Raw genomic sequence first — 22787 nt, forward strand, 5'->3', positions numbered from 1 at the left:
TTAATTCCAAAAAGCTGAAATACTTACATTTTGTGAAGAACTTTTGTTAAAGATCAAATTCAGAACGATGATCAAAACAACGTAGTTTACAATGTTGTAGAATAAGCTGATGCATCAGTTTTTTATAAATTTGGTAAGAGCGCCACCTAGTGGATAATAGAGGAATTAAAGTAATTGTAAAAAACTCGTCAGGGAAGCGTCATTGCCAGGGAAATGTTTTCTCTTAATTGTCGAGATAACTCGTCAATGGCGCGGAAAGAGTTAATATTATATCTGCGATTGATGCCCAGTGGCGCTTGTGACTGTTCATCCGAGGGGCGCACATTAAAAATAAGTGTTTGGAGTGTCATGTGTGTTGTTTGTGTTTTCAAAATATATGTTTGTTGCGTGATGTGAACCATGTGCATCATGTGTTTTGTTAAAATAAGTAGGGCCCTATAAAATCCGTTTTATTATTTCCCAAATTCCGTTTTATTTTTTCCCAAATTCCGTTTTCTCCGTTTTAATTTTTGCAAATTCCGTTTTATCCGTTTTAATTTTTGGCAATTATATTTTTTACCCTTTACTTTTATTTTAGTCATAAAAAGAGTGTGCCTTTAATGTTAATGATTAAAATGTAAATGATTTGGGGGAAAAACTGGATAACAGGATTACTTAATGACTATAAAAGATGCATTTACACACGCACATACACACGCACGCGCGCGCGCACACACAACTCAATTCAATGCATTGTTTTTTAGTGTTGTTGCAGGAGGCTACAACAAGGTGTCAACGCAGTGGTGCCTTCAAAAGTGCCTTAAACACATCAATCCAGCAGAACGCGATCCATATTTTATACACAATCGCTTGAAATGCATATTACAAACATACACAGGATAGTGATCTGACTTAGGACAACATGAGCACGCAGCTCATTGCACGTGTGAGCGAAAGAGAGACAGAGAGCGGCGCCATCATGCAGATGATTATATTTTAAATGCGAGGGATAGTTAGTTTGCCTCAGCTCGCTTGAAATGCATAAAACTGAACAAATACATGAGGATTTGTGTTCGCACTTCGGACAGATGCGTGAGCGCATGACCGTGAGAGGTACGAGTGAGACAGACATGGATGAGAGAGTGCATGCATCTTTGCGCTCACCGTGAACAGAGTGTTGACTAAACTTCCAAAATAACAGTTGTCCGGTCACATAAAAGTCATGTTAGACCTGCTCGGAACTAAGTGCTTAGCATCGAATTTCTTATTTTTTTCGCTGACGAAAGCAGAGTCGTGGAGAGCCGCTTCGCCATGGTTTCAGTGTTTTGGAGGAGGTCTGTATGGGGAGCCAATTCTGCCATGTTCATAAATAAATAAATACATAAATAAATATACAAGGAAATGTAAAAAAACAAAAATACAGAAATAAATAAAGAAATATATATACATTGAAATGTAAAAACACAAAAATAATTGAGTATTTATACCTGTATTTCTTTATTTATGTATAATTGTATTTTTTCACACTATTATTTATTTATTTATTCATTTATTTATACATTTATTTATTTTTACTTTTGTTTATTTTCGCATTTATTTATGTATGGATGTGTTTATGTCTGCACGTATTTGTTTATGCATTTGTGTGTTTCTATATATATTTATTTCCACATTTATTTGTTTGTACATTTGTTTGTTTCTTCTTTTCTTCGTCTGTATGCTAATGAGGGGGGCGTGTTTTACCTCAGACTTAGCAATCGATCTCTGAGTGCCAGTGCTGAAGCTTTGAGGCCACAGTGACACCTGGTGGTGTGAAAAGCGAACAAAGTTGCACATGGAGTGAATGACTTGGAGATGTGCAATATCCAAAACCTTATTTCAAGTTTTAAATCATTTTGTGTCACCATAACTGTGTATATATAGGGTCACTATACATAGCATACGTACTGTACTCAGGACATGGCCGTAAATCGCCATCCGGTCGTGATTTCTAAAATGTCTTGGCACACATAATATCAAAATGCACGTTTTCAACATATCTGATGACAGACCCTTGTAAGTGGACACTTTAATATGGAAACGCGTGAAATTATGCACTATTAATAACATTTAATGTAAATGCCCTGGAGCATACTGTCCACTTACAAGGGTCTGTCATCAGATATGTTGATAACGTGCATTTTGATATTTATGTGTGCCAAGACATTTTAGAAATCACAACCGGATGGCGATTTACGGCCATGTACTGAGTACAGTATGTATGCTATGTATAGTGACCCTATATATACACACAGTTATGGTGACACAAAATGATTTAAAACTTGAAATAAGGTTTTGGATATTGCACATCTCCAAGTCATTCACTCCATGTGCAACTTTGTTCGCTTTTCACACCACCAGGTGTCACTGTGGCCTCAAAGCTTCAGCACTGGCACTCAGAGATCGATTGCTAAGTCTGAGGTAAAACACGCCCCCCTCATTAGCATACAGACGAAGAAAAGAAGAAATAAATAAATGTATAAATAAATAAATGTGGAAATAAATATATATAGAAATATATAAATGTATAAATAAATACGTGTAGACATAAATACATTTATACATAAATAAATGTGAAAATAAATAAAAGTAAAAATAAATAAATGTATAAATAAATGAATAAATAAATAAATAATAGTGTGAAAAAATACAATTATACATAAATAAAGAAATACAGGTATAAATGCTCATTTATTTTTGTTTTTTTACATTTCCATGTATATATATTTCTTTATTTATTTCTGTGTTTTTGTTTTTTTACATTTCCTTGTATATTTATTTATGTATTTATTTATTTATGAATATGGCAGAATTGGCTCCCCATAGTCTGAAACGACGGGAGGGGGCGTGTCGCCCAGATTTACTTCCCCCGGTCTGCATTTCCCTCAAACATACGTTCGTCTCCCACACAAAAACATAATTTTATTCAAAATATGTAAAATTCCGCAAAATTCCGCGTTAATACTAGATTCCGTGTTAATTAGCCAATTCCGCGATTCCGTCCGCGATTCCGTGATCGCGGAAATTATAGGGCCCTAAATAAGTGCCTGCTGCACACGCGTCAAAACAGTTTATGATAAAAGAGACGTTTACAAAATACACGCAAGACACTCCCTTAACAGTAAACTCTGATTACGCATGAGATTACGCGAGTATCTGGCAAACACAAGCGTCTCTTTTATCATAAACCCTTTAGACGGATCTACATTAGGCACTTATTTTGACAAGACACGTGATGCACACAGGATCACTCGACATGCAGAACACATATTTTGAAATTACGAACCACACACATGATGGGATACATACATGTTGTGACGATCTTCGCATCGTGCACCCTCGAAAAAAGAAGTCATCGGCCGCCACTGTTGGTGCCTGTTATGTTAACATGTTGAACAAAAGATATGTGAACGTAGTTTTACAGTACATACTTTAAGACAATATTTATATCTATGTCATTTATGTTAAGACCTTTAAGAATTTTATTAGACCTTTTTAAACTGAGACGTTATGCATCAAACGCACAATCATCATCTCTGTCTTCATTCTTTGCCTGTTAGTGGAAGAAAGATAAAGTGGATGTTGCATTAATGCCCTCTTTAGACTTGATAGGCACATCCTATTAATGTTCTGTCAGGATAGATGGCTTTTTCTGGATGAGCTCTGCGCTGTAGAGATGTGCTTATCCTCAGAGCGGATAAACAGCGGTGGATGGGATGTGTGCCTCTAGCAAGGCCTTAATCCAAGACACAGTGTGCAGTATCTGACCCACACAAAATGCTGTTTCTCTCCCTCTTTTTCGTTAAATGGGTTGAAACTTCAATTTTAAACTGCATTTAAACTGTAAACTGTTGAGGTCCAATAAAGTCTATTAAATTGAGAAAAATCCTGGAATGTTTTCCTCAAGAAACTTAATTTCTTCTCGACTGAACAAAGAAGGACATCGACATTTTGGATGACATGGGGGTGAGTAAATTATCAGGATGTCTTTCTTTGTCCAATCAAAAAGAAATTAAATTTTTGAGGAAAACATTCCAGGATTTTTCTCAAAATAATGGACTTTATTTAACCTTAACAGTTCACAGTTTTAATGCAGTTTAAAATTGCAGTTTCAACACAGCTATTCTGTTTGTTGGATGACTAGTCAACGTAACCATTGTGATTAGAGGTCAACCGTTTAATCGGATATGCAGATTAATTGGCACGATAACTAACTATCGTTTATCGTTCGAAATTCAGACCGATAGTTTTTTTTCCGATTGCGTTTGTTGCATAGCAACAGGGAAGACAGCGGAGAAGCGCTGCTACTGCTCTGCATTATAAAGTAGTAGAGCGGCATCTACTGGTGAAATTAAAATTAACACCGTTAACGCCTCATGCTGATTGTTTTGACACGTGATATGATCCTACGTACTGCAGGGATCAGGAATACATCACACGTGGATGTAAAACCAAGTAAAATGGTACAGTATGTCATATGATATTTTACAAATTATATACCTGTATAAGTAAGAAATAGATTAGGCTGCGCTTACACTTGGCATTAACATGCAACCTGTATCCGGATGTTGTCCAGTCATCACAATCATGACTGGAGGCACCATCTATTGTTTTGGTGCAGTGCCCCCTAGTGGTCAAGTCATTTGAAGCTATATCTCAACATTGCTTAATCATATGTATATCAAATGTGGTGGGTGTCATCATAATCATGACCAGAGGCACCATCTATTGTTTTGATGCAGTGCCCCTAGTGGTTAAGTCATTTGAGGCTATATCTCAACATTGCTTAATCATATGTATATCAAATTTGGTGGGTGTCTTCACAATCATGACCCGAGGCACCATCTATTGTTTCGGTGCAGCGCCACCTAGTGGTCTCAAGATTTGAAAAATTGCTATTTTAGCCTTAATCTACTGAAAACTTAGATCTAAAATCATGACAGTCATTACTAATACTTCATTCCTTTTTGGCTTGACCCCGGCATCGCTGCTTTGCAGCTACATTTTTATTATAAACTTTTTAAGGTTGCATGGTAGCATAATTTTTTTTACTATATTTTAGAGTAACTAAACCCTAAACCAACTTTTTTTTAGTTAATGATCTGTAAGAATTGGGCTTTATTAGTTCATTAGTACATTAGTTCATTTAGTAACTTTTTTGACATTTGGGTATAAAGTGTACTACAATATATGGTGTAAAAACGTCTGAGTGCTGCCCTCTTCAGGTTGAAGGGTGGCTACTGCAGTTGAATTTTCCTGTTGGATATTGCGGTACCGCTTAATGTAAGTGGTACGATCCTACGTAAGCAGGTTCAAGCTCACCACACCCTTGTTACGATCTCACCACACACTTGGTACGAGCTCAGTTCGTACCCTCTATCTCCGTTGGGGTCTGCCAACTTTTCTTGCATTTTTCAAATATTGCCAGTGGGTGGAGTCAGGCTCTGACCAGGGGTTTAGTTACACTTTTTTTGTTATGATTGTTGTGTTTGAATTTAGTAAATGGGCAAAACAATCTGTTAATTTATCGGCTATCGACAGTTAGTGCCCACCTTAGTTAACGTTATCAGCAAAAGCCAATATCGCTCGACCTCTATTTGCGACCCATCGATAAAACAAAAAAAGAGCCACAGTCTAATTTCAATTAACCAACCATATTAATAAATTGCACAACCAGGCTTGTTTTGATCACATAAAAAAAAAAATAATAATGACACTTGTCATACTTGTCATAGTGACAGCATGGCAAGCTGTTTTTATACAGCGTTCATTTGCTTGCAGCGCTAAGCACAGTCAGTTTGATTCAAATCCTTGCAGGCTTATCTTTCACTGCTTGTCAAACCAGTTCTATTCTTACACCATTGGCAGTGAAGTGAACACCAGTATGCATGCTGGGCTACATTGATATTTGATTTTTGCATTTAAGAAAAGAGAACTAATCTTTTTTTGTGAAATTTATCCACAGTTGTCAAATAAAAAAATTCCAAGGATATAAGTGTTTAGGGGTCAAAAAAAGAAAAAAAAAACATGTATATGTTAGTTTTGAACATTAATCTTGATTACTTAGGATGTCTTTTTATGTTATTATTGTTTTGTTTGACCAATACATTTCTAAATGCTTTATTCTCGTCCAATGAACCAAATTCAAATGTGATGCATTAAGGAATCGTCCCTCCCTTAGGCCAGTCCATTCTGAATGTTTTGTGTTAAATGAGATGCGTGGATATCGCAGGCTGGCAAATGAACCATCTGTATTATAAATAATTGGAAGTATTCTTTCGTGAGCATTTATGCATGCTGCTCTAATGCTCGATTGTGTCTTCAACAGAGATGATATACTTGCATAATAAAGCAACTCAAGTTGCCACTGCAGTCGTGTTCGATTGCATTGCATGCCATTGGTGTTGTGAGACTTAGTATTTGGATTGTCTAGTTGACATTTTCACAGAATGTGAAAACATTTGATCACAAAATAAAGACTTGAGCTGGGTTTTTGCACATATTATAAATTAAATAAGCATTTGTTGTTGAAATTTATCACCTCGGTCTATTTGGCATAAAGATTCATCCCACATGAGACTTACATGCTCCTCTGTGTCTATAGAAGCTGTTGGGCAGCTGATGTCTGTGAGGGTATATTTTGCGTTTTTGTCTCACTTACTATGCAGTGCATTTGTTTGAGTCTTAGTTACGCTGTGGCTTTGTAAGTACATTTTTGCTCCATAATAAAGTGTAACCAAATGCCCTCAGAGCAAAATGCAGGACACACAATGGCAGAATAATGAAGATTAGCATACTGACAATGTGTAATGCGAGGTGTCTGCTTGCAGCCGATGCGTCAGTGCAAGCTCACACTGTCAAACTCTCGGGCGATGATTCAGTGAAAGGATCACCCTCGAAAGCTAATGTTTATTATAACAGCGGATTATGTCAGTCATTTTTCTTCAGTTATCTTTATACATTTCCAACTCCTACCAGAGAGACGGTTGTTCTCAGGCTTACTTATTGATTCAATTTAAAGAAATATACCCCATGCAGTTGATTTAATAGCTATTGACTTCAGTTACGGTCAACATCATATTTGGTTTCATAGCTTAAATGAAACAAGGCCGTGAAGGATGGACATAGCCTGCTTAATGGATTGTGTTGTTATGGTGTTGAATGTTCAGACAATTGAATACCTCAAGTTTACCAATAAATTGGAAATCGGTGCAAACCATTCAATTTCCCAGACAGGGTTTAAGCCTAGTCCCAGACTAAAGTATTTGTTTAAAGGATTAGTCCATTCCTTTAAAAAAAATCCAGATAATTTACTCACTACCATGTCATCCAAACTGTTGATGTCTTTCTTTTTCCAGTCGAGAAGAAATTATGTTTTTTGAGGAAAACATTCCGGGATTTTTCTCATTTTAATGGACTTTAATGGACCCCAACACTTAACAGTTTTAATGCAGTTTAAAATTGCAGTTTCAACGGAGTTTCAAAGAACTCTAAATGATCCCAAATGAGGCATAAGGGTCTTATCTAACTAAACGATTGTCATTTTTGGCAAGAAAAATAAAAAATATGCACTTTTAAACCACAACTTTTCGTCTTCCTCTGGTCCTGTGACGCGCCAGCGCGACCTCACGTAATTGCGTAATGATGTGGAAAGGTCACGTGTTACATATATGAAACACACATTTGCGGACCATTTTAAACAATAACTGACACAAAGACATAAATTAGTTTCATTCCACATACAACAACATCGAAACAGTCTTCTTTTTCCACACTTGTAAACACTGTGGCATGGTTTCGCATACGTCATCCGTGATCCTTTTGACGTGATGACGTATTACGTGAGGTCGCGCTAGCACGTCACAGGACCGGAGGAAGACAAGAAGTTGTGTTTTTTTTATTTCTATTGCCTAAAATGACAATAGTTTTGCTAGATAAGACCCTTATGCCTCGTTTGGGATCGTTTAGAGTCCTTCGAAACTGCAATTTTAAACTGCATTAAAACTGTTTAGTATTGGGGTCCATTAAAGTCCAAAAAATTGACTAATCCTGTAAGGTGTCTTAACTCAAAACAGCTTGCACAGACATATCTTAAAATATATCAGTGCCATAGTTGCACCAGCAATGTTTTTGTAAGGTATGTTTATAAAAAAAATACTTAAATATCCTAATATAACTAAGGCCTAATAGTCCTGGCTTAATCTAATCCTGGGAAACCGCCCCTGTTTGTTTGTTAAAAACCGTTGGGTTAAAATGAATTTAAAAGTATGCAGTTGCGCCCCTTCACTGGAGAGACCCTTTCTCTTTTCTGCCCCCTTGACTGTGGCCTCATTGATTTGTAATATATGCAGACATCCACTGTGCCTGATTGTCCTTGTTTCATCCCAGCTTGTATTTGCATAATTGCCACTCACGAGGAGCAGATAACATGATAACCTTCTCGTGTGAGTGCATGCTCACATCCAGCCTCTTTCTCCTGCGCTCTTCCCCTCTGTCATGTATTGTGCACTTAGACCGCATTGCTGTGTTTATCTGTACAGTCATACTGGCTTTTGCACATTACAATTCCTTACTCAGTTTGTTCAAAAAAATCTATTTTGGTGACACTTATTCAAACATGTTGCAAATGGTGATGCTGAAAGGCAACCAAAGGCCATTTCAATAAAACACAAAAATAGATGCGATTTCAGACTTATAGTAGCGAATAGTTTTCACTCAAAGAGAAAAAAAGTACTCAAATCACCACAAATGTTGAAGGTCATTTTTTTTTGCATATATAGAGGAATCAAGGTTTTTGTCTTAAAAAAAAATTTCTTAAAAAAAAAACATCTGGATAATTTACTCACCACCATGTCATCCAAAATGTTGATGTCTTTCTTTCTTCAGTCAAGAAGAAATTATGTTTTTTGAGGAAAACGTACCAGGATTTTTCTAATTTTAATGGACTTTAATGGACCCCAATACTTAACAGTGCTGTTTAATATTGCAGTTTCAATACAGCTTCAAAGGACTAAATGATCCCAAATGAGGCATAAGGGTCTTATCTAGTGAAATGATTGTCATTTTTGGAAAGAAAAATAAAAAATATGCACTTTTGGACCGCGGCTTCTCTTCTTCCTCCGGCTGTGTGGCGCGTCGGCGCGACCTCACGTGATTGTGTAGTGATGTCGAAAGGCCACGTGTTACATAAATGAAACACACATTTGTGGACCATTTTAAACAATAAACTGACACAAAGACATTAATTAGTAACATTCAACATACAGCAACGTCGTAACGGTCCTTTTTCTCCACACTTGTAAACACTGGGGCGTAGTTTCGATACACCATCCGTGACCTCTTGACGTGATGATGTATTACGTGAGGTCGCGCTAACGCGTCGCAAGACCAGAGGAAGACGAGAAGTTGTGGGTTAAAATTGCATACTTTAATTGCCAAAAATGACAATCGTTTCGCTAGATAAGACCCTTATGCCTCATTTGAGATTGTTTAGAGTCCTTTGAAACTGCAATTTTAAACTGCATTAAGTATTGGGGTCCATTAAAATCCATTAAAATTAGAAAAATCCTGGAACGTTTTCCTCAAAAACATAATTTCTTCTCGACTGAACCAAGAAAGACATTAACATTTTGAATGACATGGTGGTGAGTAAAATATCTGGATTTTTTTTTTAAAGAAAATTGACTAATCCTTTAAGAATTATTCATAAGTGGTCACTTCATTGAAAATGTTATTTTCTTTATTACAGCAGCCAGGTTTTATTGTAGCTATGAGATTGTATTTTCTCAGATGTAGCTTAAATGTATTCAGTCTTTATTGTGTTTTAATATGGAGTGAAAAAACGTAAGAGGAAAAGATAATAGAGCCTGCACACTAAGCAATTGAGTTGGCGGAGTCAATTCAATCTGACAGTTCAGTCGGAGTAGTGATTACCACAGGCTAACATAACCACATCTTAAAATGTTCTTTTTTAAAGAAAATGTGACTGATGTAAAACTAAGCACCACATTTCTCTGTTGTTCTTGGTTGATATGGTACTGCAATAGATGGTTGCTAAGGTATTTTAAGTAGTTACTAAGAGGTTACATAGAAGCTTAAGTTATGTATTAAGCAAAGTCTATGATATTCTGATCCCTGGATATGGCTCAGGATTATGGAATGATTTCACCTGTTTCATTATTTTGTAATTGTAGATTACAGTATGCAATAAAACTGTATCCATACAAACAGTACAGGATAAGTTATGTGCTAATTCAAAGCCCTGTGCTGAAGTATGAGAAATTATATTATGAAAGTTTACCAAGCACTACTAATGAGGTTTGACTGACATTTGGCTTTAAACATTGATCATCTTTGCATCTTATTGCCTTCTTATTTGCATGACGGCAGATTTATAAGGAAGATCAAGGAGTAATTTTCTGCATTCTGGCATCTATGGATTTATTTTCTTGCTGCAGAGACAACATCATGATTTTTCATTTTTAAAATGTAGAACAAAGTGGTGTTGGAATCACTGTCATTTAAAATCTCTCACAGCTTTGATCAGACTTCACTGCTTTTTCAATATGATGTATATGTAAGACAGTGTGATAGAATATGAATGTGATGGACATAAAATCAACTACATAGAAAAGATACAAAGACTGCATGTTTTTGTTTGCATGCAGAGCTACATTTGTAAGGGGGGTAAATGAAACCGTCATTCAGAGTTACTTAACAAAGTCTTAATGTGGTCTCCTTATGAACTGAGGGCAAAGCCAGAGGCTAGAAGTGATGACACAATCTCATTTTCTGTGCATTTTGATGAACAGCTTCAGCCAAGCATGATGGACTTGAGATAGAACCGTGTGTATTACCAGCCTGGTCTCACTGTTAATAGTTTACTTTTTTGTATGTTTAAATAGAAGCGTACAATATAGATTTATTTGCAACATTTAATCATAGCATTATTACGTTTTTACAGCTACAAAATGTAAAACATTTACAAATGGTTTATACTATTGATTGCTGTATAATTTCCCTTTAACCATTTTATCGATAATGTTACCACCATACCACAAACCTAATCCTAAACCCAAACCCATTTTAGACAAAAACAATTTACAAAAAAAATTCTAGTAACAATATAACATTTAAAAGATATTTTAAGCAGCTAATACAGTTTAGGGATACTAAACCTACCCAGTCCCCTGCTATTAAAAGTAACCAAGGGGACTATTTTCGGGCAGTGGGTGGTGTCACTGCGCCTGCTGCAGCCATGTTACATCAGCAAAGTCACTGATTATTACACCTGAATGAGAGTATAGTTCCTAGCCATATCTGCCTAGAAAATCACAACTTTTAGTTTTCTGTCAGTCTTAGTACACGATGTAACTACATAAGAGTCAAGTTTTAAATAGGAAAAAATATTGAAACTCTTTGGTTATTTTTAAACGCGCGATGCTAATGGTCTAATCAGAGTCAATGGATTGTGCTAAGCTATGCTAAAAGTGCTACCGCCAGACCCAGAGATCAGCTGAATGGATTCCAAAACTGTAAGAATCAAATGTTTAAATCTAGGTGAGCTGGAAAATAAGCATATTTGTCCCTTTAAAATGTATGAGTAGGAACTTGTTATTATGTAAATAATTAACATATTATTCCTGCCAGTGTATGTCAATATTACACAATTGTGTATAAAAAACTTAACCGGTACAAATCAATGTACCTGTGGTACAACTACACTTTACGTTAAAATACACACGTGTTTTATGAGATCACGTTGGTATTACTGTATCGCTTTGGTGTTAGTCTGTTTAATAAAAGAGGAAAGGTGGCTTATGCACAGGTTGCTTTTCCACATACCAGCTGAGAATGTCTTGTATTCACTAACGCTTATACAAACTGTATTATGGCTGTACGCACTGTGAGTTACATGAGCATCGGTGTGGAGGGAGGGGTCCGATGGGGCCGTACATACAGAGAAATCGTCTTTATTGTAGTTTTATCATAAACTCTCAACTGTTGTTTTTTTGCATGCTCTATAGACTTGTGTTAGCCTCTGGCTGTGTGTGTGTGTGTGTGTATGTGTTAGATCAATCCAGTAAGCGTGGGCACTCATAATGGAAGCTGTCGCTGTGTGATGGATGGCAAGTCATGTCACCAGTCTCTGTTGCCTGCTGTGGCCCAAGCAGGAGACTCACTCTTCCTTCTGCATAATTAAGAGCAATTGAGCAGCTATGGCTATTTTAATACCCTTTTCCTGCCATGCAGACCCAGCCATGATGAATTGCAATATTTCACAAGAATCTCATATTCATTCTTATGCCTTGGGTAAGAAAGACATAAAATATAAGATGTAGAAATATAAAAGCAATACATGCCTAGCTGTTGCTGCATCACTTATAATCATGCAGTATTTAATCATGCTGTGTACTCGGACGACCATTATGTATTATATAGTTTATTCTCATGTATGAATGCAATTCTGATACTTTTTGTGTCTGTTTGTTTGTCTGTCTGTATTTGTCTGTCTGATCCTCCGTATCTTTGCAAATGTGCGTACAATAAGGTGCACTCTTCCCACACATCATAACCTTCCCAAGGCTTTATAACACCCACTGAAACATCCTCATTTACTTTCTGCATGAACACTCTTGAGGAATTTTCTGCTTTTGTGTTCAACGCAAGAAAGAAACTCAAGCTGGTTTGTAACCTTTAAATAAAATATGTAGTATATTTAGTGGGGTGATGCACGGTGGATAAAGATTTGGGCTTGTGACTGAATGATTACCAGGGTCAACCCACCAGCCATTAACATTGTGCCCTTGAGCAAGGCATTTAACCCTAAGATCATTCCTGCAGTGAGTGCACAATATGAGGTTTACTACTGTATGAGAGAAATCAAATGGAGAGGCTTTAAAACTGAGGTACCTAAAAAGAAGTCAACCATAAATACATAAGTAGCACCACATCATTATAAATGTCTAATGAAGGTCAGTGTGTGTTGGCGATGGCAGTATTTTTTTAAGCGAGTGGGCAGGGTGGTCTGATTTCTGTGTGCACTGTGAAGTCTCTTCACCTCAACATTTCTCCTCACCTTCTGGGCTTTACTCGATGTTAATGAACAAATAAAAACCCTTATTTAACCCTTAGCACTTTGCTAAGGGGTGGTGCTGGGTGTCACTTAGACTTTGTTGTATGTTATCACTTAAAATGATGTTATGGGGAATGCAGACTGACTGCGATTGCTGACAAAGCTCGGGGGTAATTGTCCTTAAAGCTACAGTATGTAATTTCTGTAATGCTAGCATCACCAAACAGTACTAAAATGTGCTCAAAAAACATGATGTTTTTGAGCACATTTTAGTTCTGTTTGGTGACATAAGGGTGTAAAATACCACTGTGCTGCTCTACCGTACCCCTGCCATTGTGTTTCCCAGCCATTGGGGAGATCACTTACCACTAGTGAATTCAGCCATAAAAAAGCTGAGAGTTATCTGGCCCTTGAGACTTGCTCCCTGTGCCGTCAGGCTTAAGAGGAGTTGTACCATACTGTGTGTCAGAGCTATAATGGCGGTCCACAATCTACCCCATAAATGATTTACAGAGTCATGGAAAACAGGCTTTCATAGGCCTTAATTCCATTTCACTGGACTTGTTTGCTGAAATTTGTCTTGAATGAAGACAAATATGCGGCATCTGTTTTAAAGAAATATCTGGTGACAAGAATGCAACATGTGTCTGGCTTGTAATATACTTTAACAGGTTTGGAGACATTCATTGTTTTAGAATTGATGCCATACATTACAGTATTATATGTATCAGGTGCATCAATAAAGCCATACAGAGTTCACCTTTCAATGTCACAAATATCATCTAATATCACATTGCATCGAAATACACCAAACAGGTGTCTAGTTAATCACTGTTTAAAGCTTGTGATATAACAGTTAAGGGTTTATTACAGTTAAGTCTGCTCTATTAAGAGTGACAAAATGATATTTTGTTATCAGTCAACTCTGGAAATTGTGCAGTACTTGTACTTTTGGACTTAAGTGCAGCCTTTGATATGGTGGACCATCATATTTTGTTAAAAAGATTACACTATGAGGTTGGTATCTGTGGTGCGGCCTTAGACTGAGTCCAAATAGGACCATATCTGTACAAATTGGAGAATTTTCATCATCCTCAGCACCAATTACTTGTGGGGTGCCTCAGGGTTCGATTCTGGGTCCAGTTTTATTTTCACTTAATATGCTTCCACTGCATCTACTCTATGAACGTTATAAGATCTCTAATCACATCTATGCAGATGATACTCAGCTCTATTTACCACTAGACTTGGGTGGTGATTCTGTTTGTTCCCTGTTAGCATGTTTAAAGGACATAAAAGGATGGATGGATGAAAATTTTCTTCATTTAAATGAAAACAAGACAGAGGTTTTCTTGTTTGGCTTTAAGTTACAGATTGAAAATCACAGTAAAACTTTGAGTCCCCTTCAGTCAAAACATCACTCATATGTTAAAAATCTAGGGGTCATTTTTGACTCTGATTTGAAGTTTGTCAAACAAATAAACTCTTCTATATTGTAGGTAATTTTTAAATGCTATAAGCTGTGGTGTTATGATGTATACATGACTGCGATTTGTTCTGTTTTTACCTTATTTTAATTGCTTGTTTTGCTTGTGAAGCACTTTGGTCAACGTTCGTGTTGTGTAAAGATGCTATATAAATAAACCTTGACCTTGACCTTTATTTAATATCTCTGATATTTCAGTTCTGGCCCTGGATCCACCTGTCTTGTTATTGGTGCTGTATATCTAAATCTTACTTTCTTGCATTTCTAGATTTGTCCATTTTCCCTTCCTTTCTTCTCTCATCCCGTGTGTTTTACTGGCCTAGCTTGAGTACGCTTAGTCTTACCTGCTGTGTTATGCTTTTGCACCATGACACAGTCTTCTCTGCTTTAAGGAGTTGTAGCACTTTGTGAAATGAGAGTCCTCTGTCAATGCTGTTTAGCACATCTTGAATAGTTACCAGCTTTTGACATTACATTCAGCTACCATCAGAATCAAGAGTTTAAACCAGTCCCAGTTGTAAGCCTTATAGAGCAGTGACAAATCAAAGTTAGTGTATTGGACTCTACATTTCTAATGTTTGTGTAACTTCATTTGCATGGAGTCTGTTTTTTCTGATGGTGCGGTGCTGTGTGGACACTCGGATGTGAACAGATGGCTTTCTGGCGGTCTATTACAGAGCTGTGATCAATGCATTTGAGGAACTGGAGTGTTGCTGAACAGAAGCTTGAGATCTCACCAGAGCTTTGGCTTTGCCACTCAAGTCACTTTGTGCTTTTCTCAGCACTAATGAAGGAGGTGCATTCCTTATCACAAACTATTACTGTGTAAGAGCAACAACATCAGCTCTGGAGATTTGGAATTAACTGCTTTTTGCTCTGTCAAAAAGCAGAATTGTACCTTTTCACTCACCGGGGTAGTACCCTCAAAGGTTTGTTTTTGTACCTTTATGGGTATACAACACATTGAAATGTTGTTGCTTTTGGGGTACAGTAGGCTAACTTTGGATGCAAAACTGGGAATATGACCTTCTTTCAATCTCTCTCAACGTACAACATAGGACCATCGATGAAGAGCCACGATCACAGAAATCACGACGGTTGTTTCACGATGGCAATCTTTTGTCTGAGACAAATAATAATTGTGCAGTGTATCCTGGGCTTAAGATATATCATCTTTAAAAAAATGGTTCATCTTTTTACAAAGATCTACAGGTTTGCATTGATGCTATGACATATGTCATACATTATACAACAGTTCTTTCTGGTTCTCGAATCTGATTGGCTAAGAGCTATGCGATATTGTGCTAATATCGGCACTGTAACCGCTTCACCTTTCGTATTATTCCGCCACCTAGTGAATGGAGGTCCTAAGCAGGCTCATCTCTGAATGGAAAAACACAGACGCGCTGTTTTGAATCACTCTCCGTGTATCTCATTAGTTTACTAGCTCATAAATCAGTCTGTGAATCCCCAATCGGAAGTTATTATTGGATGTTACGTTAAAGTTAATGGGAGAAATGTCTTGTCACATCGTGTGGAAGATTAACACTTGGAAAGAGGAATATAAACACTCGTTTTTTTCTGGAGCTATATCTCATCAGAACGCGAAAACACCGTGGAACTGCAGGTAAGCACCGCAGCTTTTAAATGTGGACATTGATCATTTACTTTATCGTGACGTGACCATTAAAACATGTTATGAGATATCGCCACTGGTATAACGTTATTTATAAGCAGCATGCAAAAACATCTCTCTGACACTTATAAAAACCCGTTTTATATAGTACTGACAAGAACAAAGTTTAATAATAATAATCGAGTGCTCGTATCACGTTAAGAATAAATGAGAAAGCAATAGTAGCGTTATACAAGTATAGTTTTATTAACTTTTACCTCGCGCCAAAACAATAACAACACAAAAGACACTAAATATGAATTAAAAAACAAGTAATAGTTTGATCACGACACCAAATACTGCTGATTTGATATCATTTTGACGATCATAAACAAACAAGGCCAACATGAGAGCCAGGGTATCTCTTCAGAGATGTAGCCCAGAGAGGGCGGTGGTCAGCGGGGGAGTGAACACTGACGTCCGCTCATGCTTTGGTTCTCATTCGTACCGAATCTCACTAAGCAAACGTTCAAACAGGCGCTATCTTTACTAATCGACTGCAGATTTAAATATAATACATATACATTCTCGACTGAACTAATCTTAAAACTACACTTTGTGACCAAGAAACGGTAATATAAAGTAACGGCTTTTCCGTCCATTGAGTTGTTATGAGCTTCAAAGCAGCCGAAAGTGTTACCTGTCATTCTGGCCGCCCTCAAATCCGTGGCGGAAGAAGTAGTTCTCAAACAAAGAGGCTTTTAAAATAACTCCGTTGTTGTTTTCTAGTTTTCGTTTTTCAAACGTGTGCCGTCGAACTGTTGTATAAAAGCAATATCGCTCTCGGAGTCGTGTGATATAGCTCTATATCATCACGGCTGTGATTGCCTCCGGCACTCGGCCTGCGGCCTCGTGCCTCTGGCCTAATCACAGCCGTGATGATATAGAGCTATATCACACTCCTACTCGAGCGATATTGCTTAAATATTCTGATATGAGGTACTCTTGCCCTTTTACCTGCCTCTTCTGAAATGCAGCAGTGTTTCCTTATCGATTTATTAGTAAAACCAGTACACTCCTTGTGAGTTACCTTAATTTTATTAGTTTTAGATACTTTTGGGGCCAATGTAGATAACACACATGCATGCGGACTGTTTTCTCTGCATTTGTGCACTTAAGTACATTTTGGGCCTTAGTTACTGTGCCTGTATGAGCTTAAATTAGCATGTATCATGCTGGTATAGTACCCTAGAGAGCTTAAGATCAATACATGCTGGCTGGTTGATATATTTGCTGAACTACAGATAATCCTTTTTCATGCACTGTACATTTTTATTAGGTAACTACCTAAGCAGATATACTGTCTGTCTGTCTGTCTGTTTTTCTTTCTGTCTATCTGTCAGTTTTTTCTTTCTTTCTGTCTGTCTGTTTTTCCTTCTTTCTTAATTTTTTCTGTATATCTGTCTGTTTTCTTTCTTTCTTTGTTTCTGTCTGTCTGTCTGTCTGTCAGTTTTTTCTTTCTTTCTGTCTGTCTGTTTTTCTTTCTTTCTTCATTTTGTCTGTCTAACTGTCTGTTTTTTTTTCTTTCTTTCTTTCTTTCTTTCTTTCTTTCTTTCTTTCTTTCTTTCTTTCTTTCCGTCTGTCTGTCTGTCTGTCTGTCTGTTTTCCTTCTTTCTTTCTTTCTGTCTGTTTTTCTTTCTTTCTTTCTGTCCATCTGTTTTTCTTTTTTCGGTCTGTCTGTTTTTCTTTCTTTCTTTCTTTCTTTTTGTCTGTCTGTCTGTCTGTCTGTTTTTCTTTCTTTCTATCTTTCTAACTGTTTGTTTTTCTTTCTTTCTGTCTGTTTGTCTTTTCTGTCAGTCTGTCTGTCTTTTTTTTCTTTTTTCGTTCATGTATCTTCTAAAGTTTTGCTCAAGGCTGTGAGACTAGACATTGTTCTTAAAGGGCACCTATTGTCCGATTCACGTTTTTACAGTTTTTCTGAATTGCTAAAACACATTTTTTGAAACCATCACTCATTTTCTCAAAACCATAAACACAAATCCCAATTTTAAACAAAATTCACAGAACCCCTGACTCTTCTAGCAAAATCAAGCAATTCCTTCAAAACCATTTCACTTGTATTCAAAATCAAACTATGCTTTCAAATCATACACACATAAGTCTATAATATAAAACACTACAAGCATCCATTAGACACTACCTTAAAAAATGGAAAACACAGCATCCAGGAGATCTGCTTGCGGAGAAGTGCATGTTTGTTGTGCATGGCAACACACTTGACAAATGCTGTTAAAGATCTGTATTGCTGTAGTCACAAGTTTAGTTCAGTGAATATAGTAAATACTTTACTGTAAGTACTGCAAGTAATAGTACGTTTTCAATATTACTGTAAGCAGCACTTGTATTCTGTAAAAAGTCAGCAATTCAACTGCAAATTTTGTCAATTGCATCGTCTCTGGTGTCCTGTTCTTCATCATACTCTTCATCTGCGTCTCAGACTGTTTCCAATCCACACAATTAGTAAAAATACCATTAGATAAAAGTGTGTAGAATTTTGAGTTGTTGTGTTCACTCGATGATAACGGTGTTGTAGTTGTGTTCAACTTTTGCCTGCCTGTGTTTAGCATTTATAAAACAAGTTCATTGCAGCGTGAAATGTGTGTTTTAGTGAGAAGTTTGTGTTTAGTGTTTTGCGAAAAGAGTGCATGATTTGACAAATGGGTTTAGGCCACTATGAATTTGGTTCAGAGATTGGGGTTTAGTGTTTTAGCAATTCATAAAAACTGTAAATGTCCTTTGGTGTGTAAGTGTGTATTAGTACAAAAGGTACAAACCCCAAAGTAAACGATGACACGAGTTATCGTCTCCAACGTAAATCTCTTTTCTAAGACTACAACAAACACACAGATGGTAGGCAACAGTTTACTTCCTGGGATTGGTGATGTAGACAAGACCGACATTATCATAATTCCCCCCGCTTCTGACTCGCAGCCTGTAAGTTTACTCCTGTTAGCATTGCATTGTGACCGAATCTTTTAAACATGGTAAGGAGTGTCATATTTCCAGCTGACGTCAGAGGTATTCAAACCAATCACAATGTACAATTTAGCTGGCCAATCAGAGACACAGAGCTTTTCAAATCCGTGCGTTTCAGGAAGAGAGTGAAATCTAGAGCTACAAAAATGTACAGTATGTGGAAAATAATGTGTTTTTAGTCATAAACCATGTGAACACATTGTATTATACCAAATACACAAAATAACCTTGATTTTTAGCAATGAAATAGGGGCTCTTTAAGTCTTATACATTAAACACTGTTATTATTTGCTTCCAAAACAGCTCGTAAACTAATGGGACTCCAAATAACAAAAATCCTTTGGACCAGAGCCATGGCTTTTTCTAGAATTTACAGGCACATATATACAGATTTTCTATTAGTACTTTTGCAGAAGCACAGAAACTATTTAAAAGATTAATCTGGCCTGCTGACCAATGAAAAGAAATAGACAAACTGAAATGCAGTGATATATATCTTGCTAGACTGCTAGTGACCCACATTTACTTTTTTATGTTGTAAAAACATTAATCAATGTGTAACTTTTATTTAGTATAGTTTACAGTAGTTGTTTTAACTATAATTGAATATGCTTAACAGTGACAGCTCGTGACTGCTCTTCCGAAGGGCGCAAATTCAAAATAAGTGTCATGTGTGTTGCTCGCGTTTTCAAAATATGTGTTTGTTGCGTCATGTGAACCATGTGCATCACGTGCTGCACACGCGTCAAAACTGTTTATGATAAAAGAGACGCCCACGTTCACAAAATACACGCAAGACACTCCCTTAACAGTAAACTCTGATTATGCATGAGATTGAATGAATATCTTTCAAACGCGAGCAACTTTTTTTATACGCGTCTGCCGCAGGCACTTATTTTACAAACATAGGCACATATGCACATAGGTTCACTTGTCGGGCCGAACACATATTTTGAAATTATATATTAATATTATTCATTAGTTAAACTTAAAGATATTAAACGAATACACATGATATTTCCAAACTGTTCCATGGTGAATACTTGCTACATGCTGTAATATCAACTAAAGCGTACTGTTCAATACAGTCTTCTCATTATATAAGATTAATGATTTTACTTTTCTGTTATCTCTGGCTAAGTGGCTGTTCACCCTTGTAAAAAATGAGCATTGTCCAGCAGTCTCAGTTAAATGATGAATAGATGTGTACCTCCATCTCCACTGTGTATAAAGATGCGCTTGAATAGATGTCTCTGTGTATCCTCTGTTAAATGCATGTGGGGGAAAGTGTCATTATTTGAAAATCGTTTTTATGTAGCTTTGGTATCTTACTCCAGAGATGCTATAAGTAAAAGTGAAGCATAAATCTATCAAAAGCATGGAGAATGACTAATGTGTATACTCCGCACATTCAGTTTAAAAACTATAGTATGTTACAGGACTGAGTGAAGTGATGTGGTGTGCTAGTTTGTGTTTTTGCCTGTTTTAGCCCTGCTCTAGTAAGCAAGCATGTCATCATAAATTACAGCCTTCGGTTTGGAACCTGCTTGGAAGTGACAGGGGTTCGTGCTCTCCCATAATCCCCTGGGCCTTTGTCTGACTACTGACAAGCATTTCCCCCTGAGCTGTGTGAATATTACAGCCCACATTTTGCCTCAGACTCAACCCCAGAGTCTTCTGTCATGACCACCTATATAGCTGCTGTAATGGCAGAGATAGGCTGACCATAGCCTGACATATATAGAAGCAAATGGTGTAGGTTGCAACTTTTCTGGTCTATAAACGTTTCTTTAAAAGGTCTTACGGTGACCTGACCTTCTCGCAAATAGGGGCAACCTATTTCTTTTGTTTCAGCCCCTTTGGCAGCTTTACTGGCAAAGTCACCCGTGTGAAGGTTGTGTGTTATACAGTACAACTATCAGCCGTCTCTAAACGCCCACAGAATGTTCTGTTTGGCATCAGCCAGACGCATGCGCTCATGGTCCACTGCCCTCCATCTGCTTGGCAACCCAAATTAGACTGCTAAAAGTTTTGACGCTGAATGATATTCTTGATTGTTATGCAGAGAACTTGAGATGATTGGTTTTTATAAGTACAGAATACAATATCAGTCTCTCTGAGTGTTTTTCATTCTAGTAGGTCTATGTGTAAATGTGTGTGAGAGCAGGGGAGAATTTAGTGATTTGGGGGCCCAAGGCGAATCCATTTAATGGGGCCCCAACTTATGCCTCCTTTACATAAAGTTACCGTTTCAGCCCCCAATGAGGTTGATATATACTGTATATATATATATATATATATATATATATATATATATATATATATAATATATATATATATATATAGATGGATGGATGGATGGATGGATGGATTAACCTTACTGCAGTACCCCATTGTAAAAAAAATGGGTATAACATTCGCAATATTTTAAATAAAAAACACATACTATTCAAATGAACATAATATGACGAGACGAACATACCAGAATCCAAAATAAAAAGAAAATTCCCACAAAGAAACACCATTATTACTGTTAGTTCAAATGGAGGGATTTTTTAATTTAGACAGATGAAACTGTTGGATTTTGTGCTTGACCTTTGTGACTTTTCTGCACGTAATGGCCTGGAAAGCTCAATTTGGCAGCATGTGTTGTCTGTCTGCTGGATGACCTCATTAAGTGAACACTTTTATGAATGAGAAGTATAGTATGACTGATTGAGATGTACAGTATGCATCCTCCTGACTGGTGCAGAAGTTACAGAGAAAGAAAAGGTTCACCTTTCTTTTTGATTTATTGAACAAAATATACATTTAGTCAAGCTTCCGTATGTAATATGTGTGCTTAAGCTTTATTATTAAAGCGTGAGACGGTTGAAAGACTTAAAATCTCTGAAACAAAAATACAAACTTAAAGAATTGTGATGATATTGTTTCTCTTTTTGTGGAGGGAAATGGATTATAAATGCAAATGAATGTGATAAAAGAGGTGGGCTGAGAGAGAAAAGTGACTTTTGCAGGTTTATAGAATCTCATTTCTTCTTCTCAGTCATTTTTTTCTTATTACAAAGAAGTGTATTAAACTGTTGAAGAACAGTTTGGATTAGTAAGCTTGTACCTGCAGCTTGGTCTTGGCAAATACATGTTAAAGGGGACATCACAAGACTGTTTAAGATGTCAAATAAATCTTTGGTGTCCGCAGAGTACGTAGGTCAAGTTTTAGCTCAAAATTTCATATAGATAATTTATTATAGCATGTTTAAATTGCCACTTTGTAGGTGTGAGCAAAAACGTGCCATTATGGTGTGTTCTTTAACATGCAAATGAGCTGATCTCTGCACTTAATGGCAGTGCCGTGGTTGGATAGTGCAGATTAAGGGGTGGTATTATCCCCTTCTGACATCACAACAGGAGCCAAATTTCAATGACCTATTTTTTACATGCTTGCAGAGAATGGTTTAACAAAACTAAGTTACTGGGTTGATCTTATTCACATTTTCTAGGTTGTATAGAAGCACTGGGTACCCAATTATAGCATTTAAACATGGAAAAAGTCAGAT

The 22787-nt window shown here is 36.9% G+C and overlaps 1 protein-coding gene across 4 annotated transcripts in view; it reads left to right on the forward strand.

Moving 5' to 3' along the window:
* Window positions 1-22787, forward strand: part of frmd5a (FERM domain containing 5a) — a 101131-nt gene that overhangs the window by 44212 nt on the left and 34132 nt on the right. The window lies entirely within an intron of this gene.

The sequence above is a fragment of the Misgurnus anguillicaudatus genome, chromosome 15 (assembly GCF_027580225.2).
Source record: "Misgurnus anguillicaudatus chromosome 15, ASM2758022v2, whole genome shotgun sequence".
Taxonomy (NCBI): Eukaryota; Metazoa; Chordata; class Actinopteri; order Cypriniformes; family Cobitidae; genus Misgurnus; species Misgurnus anguillicaudatus.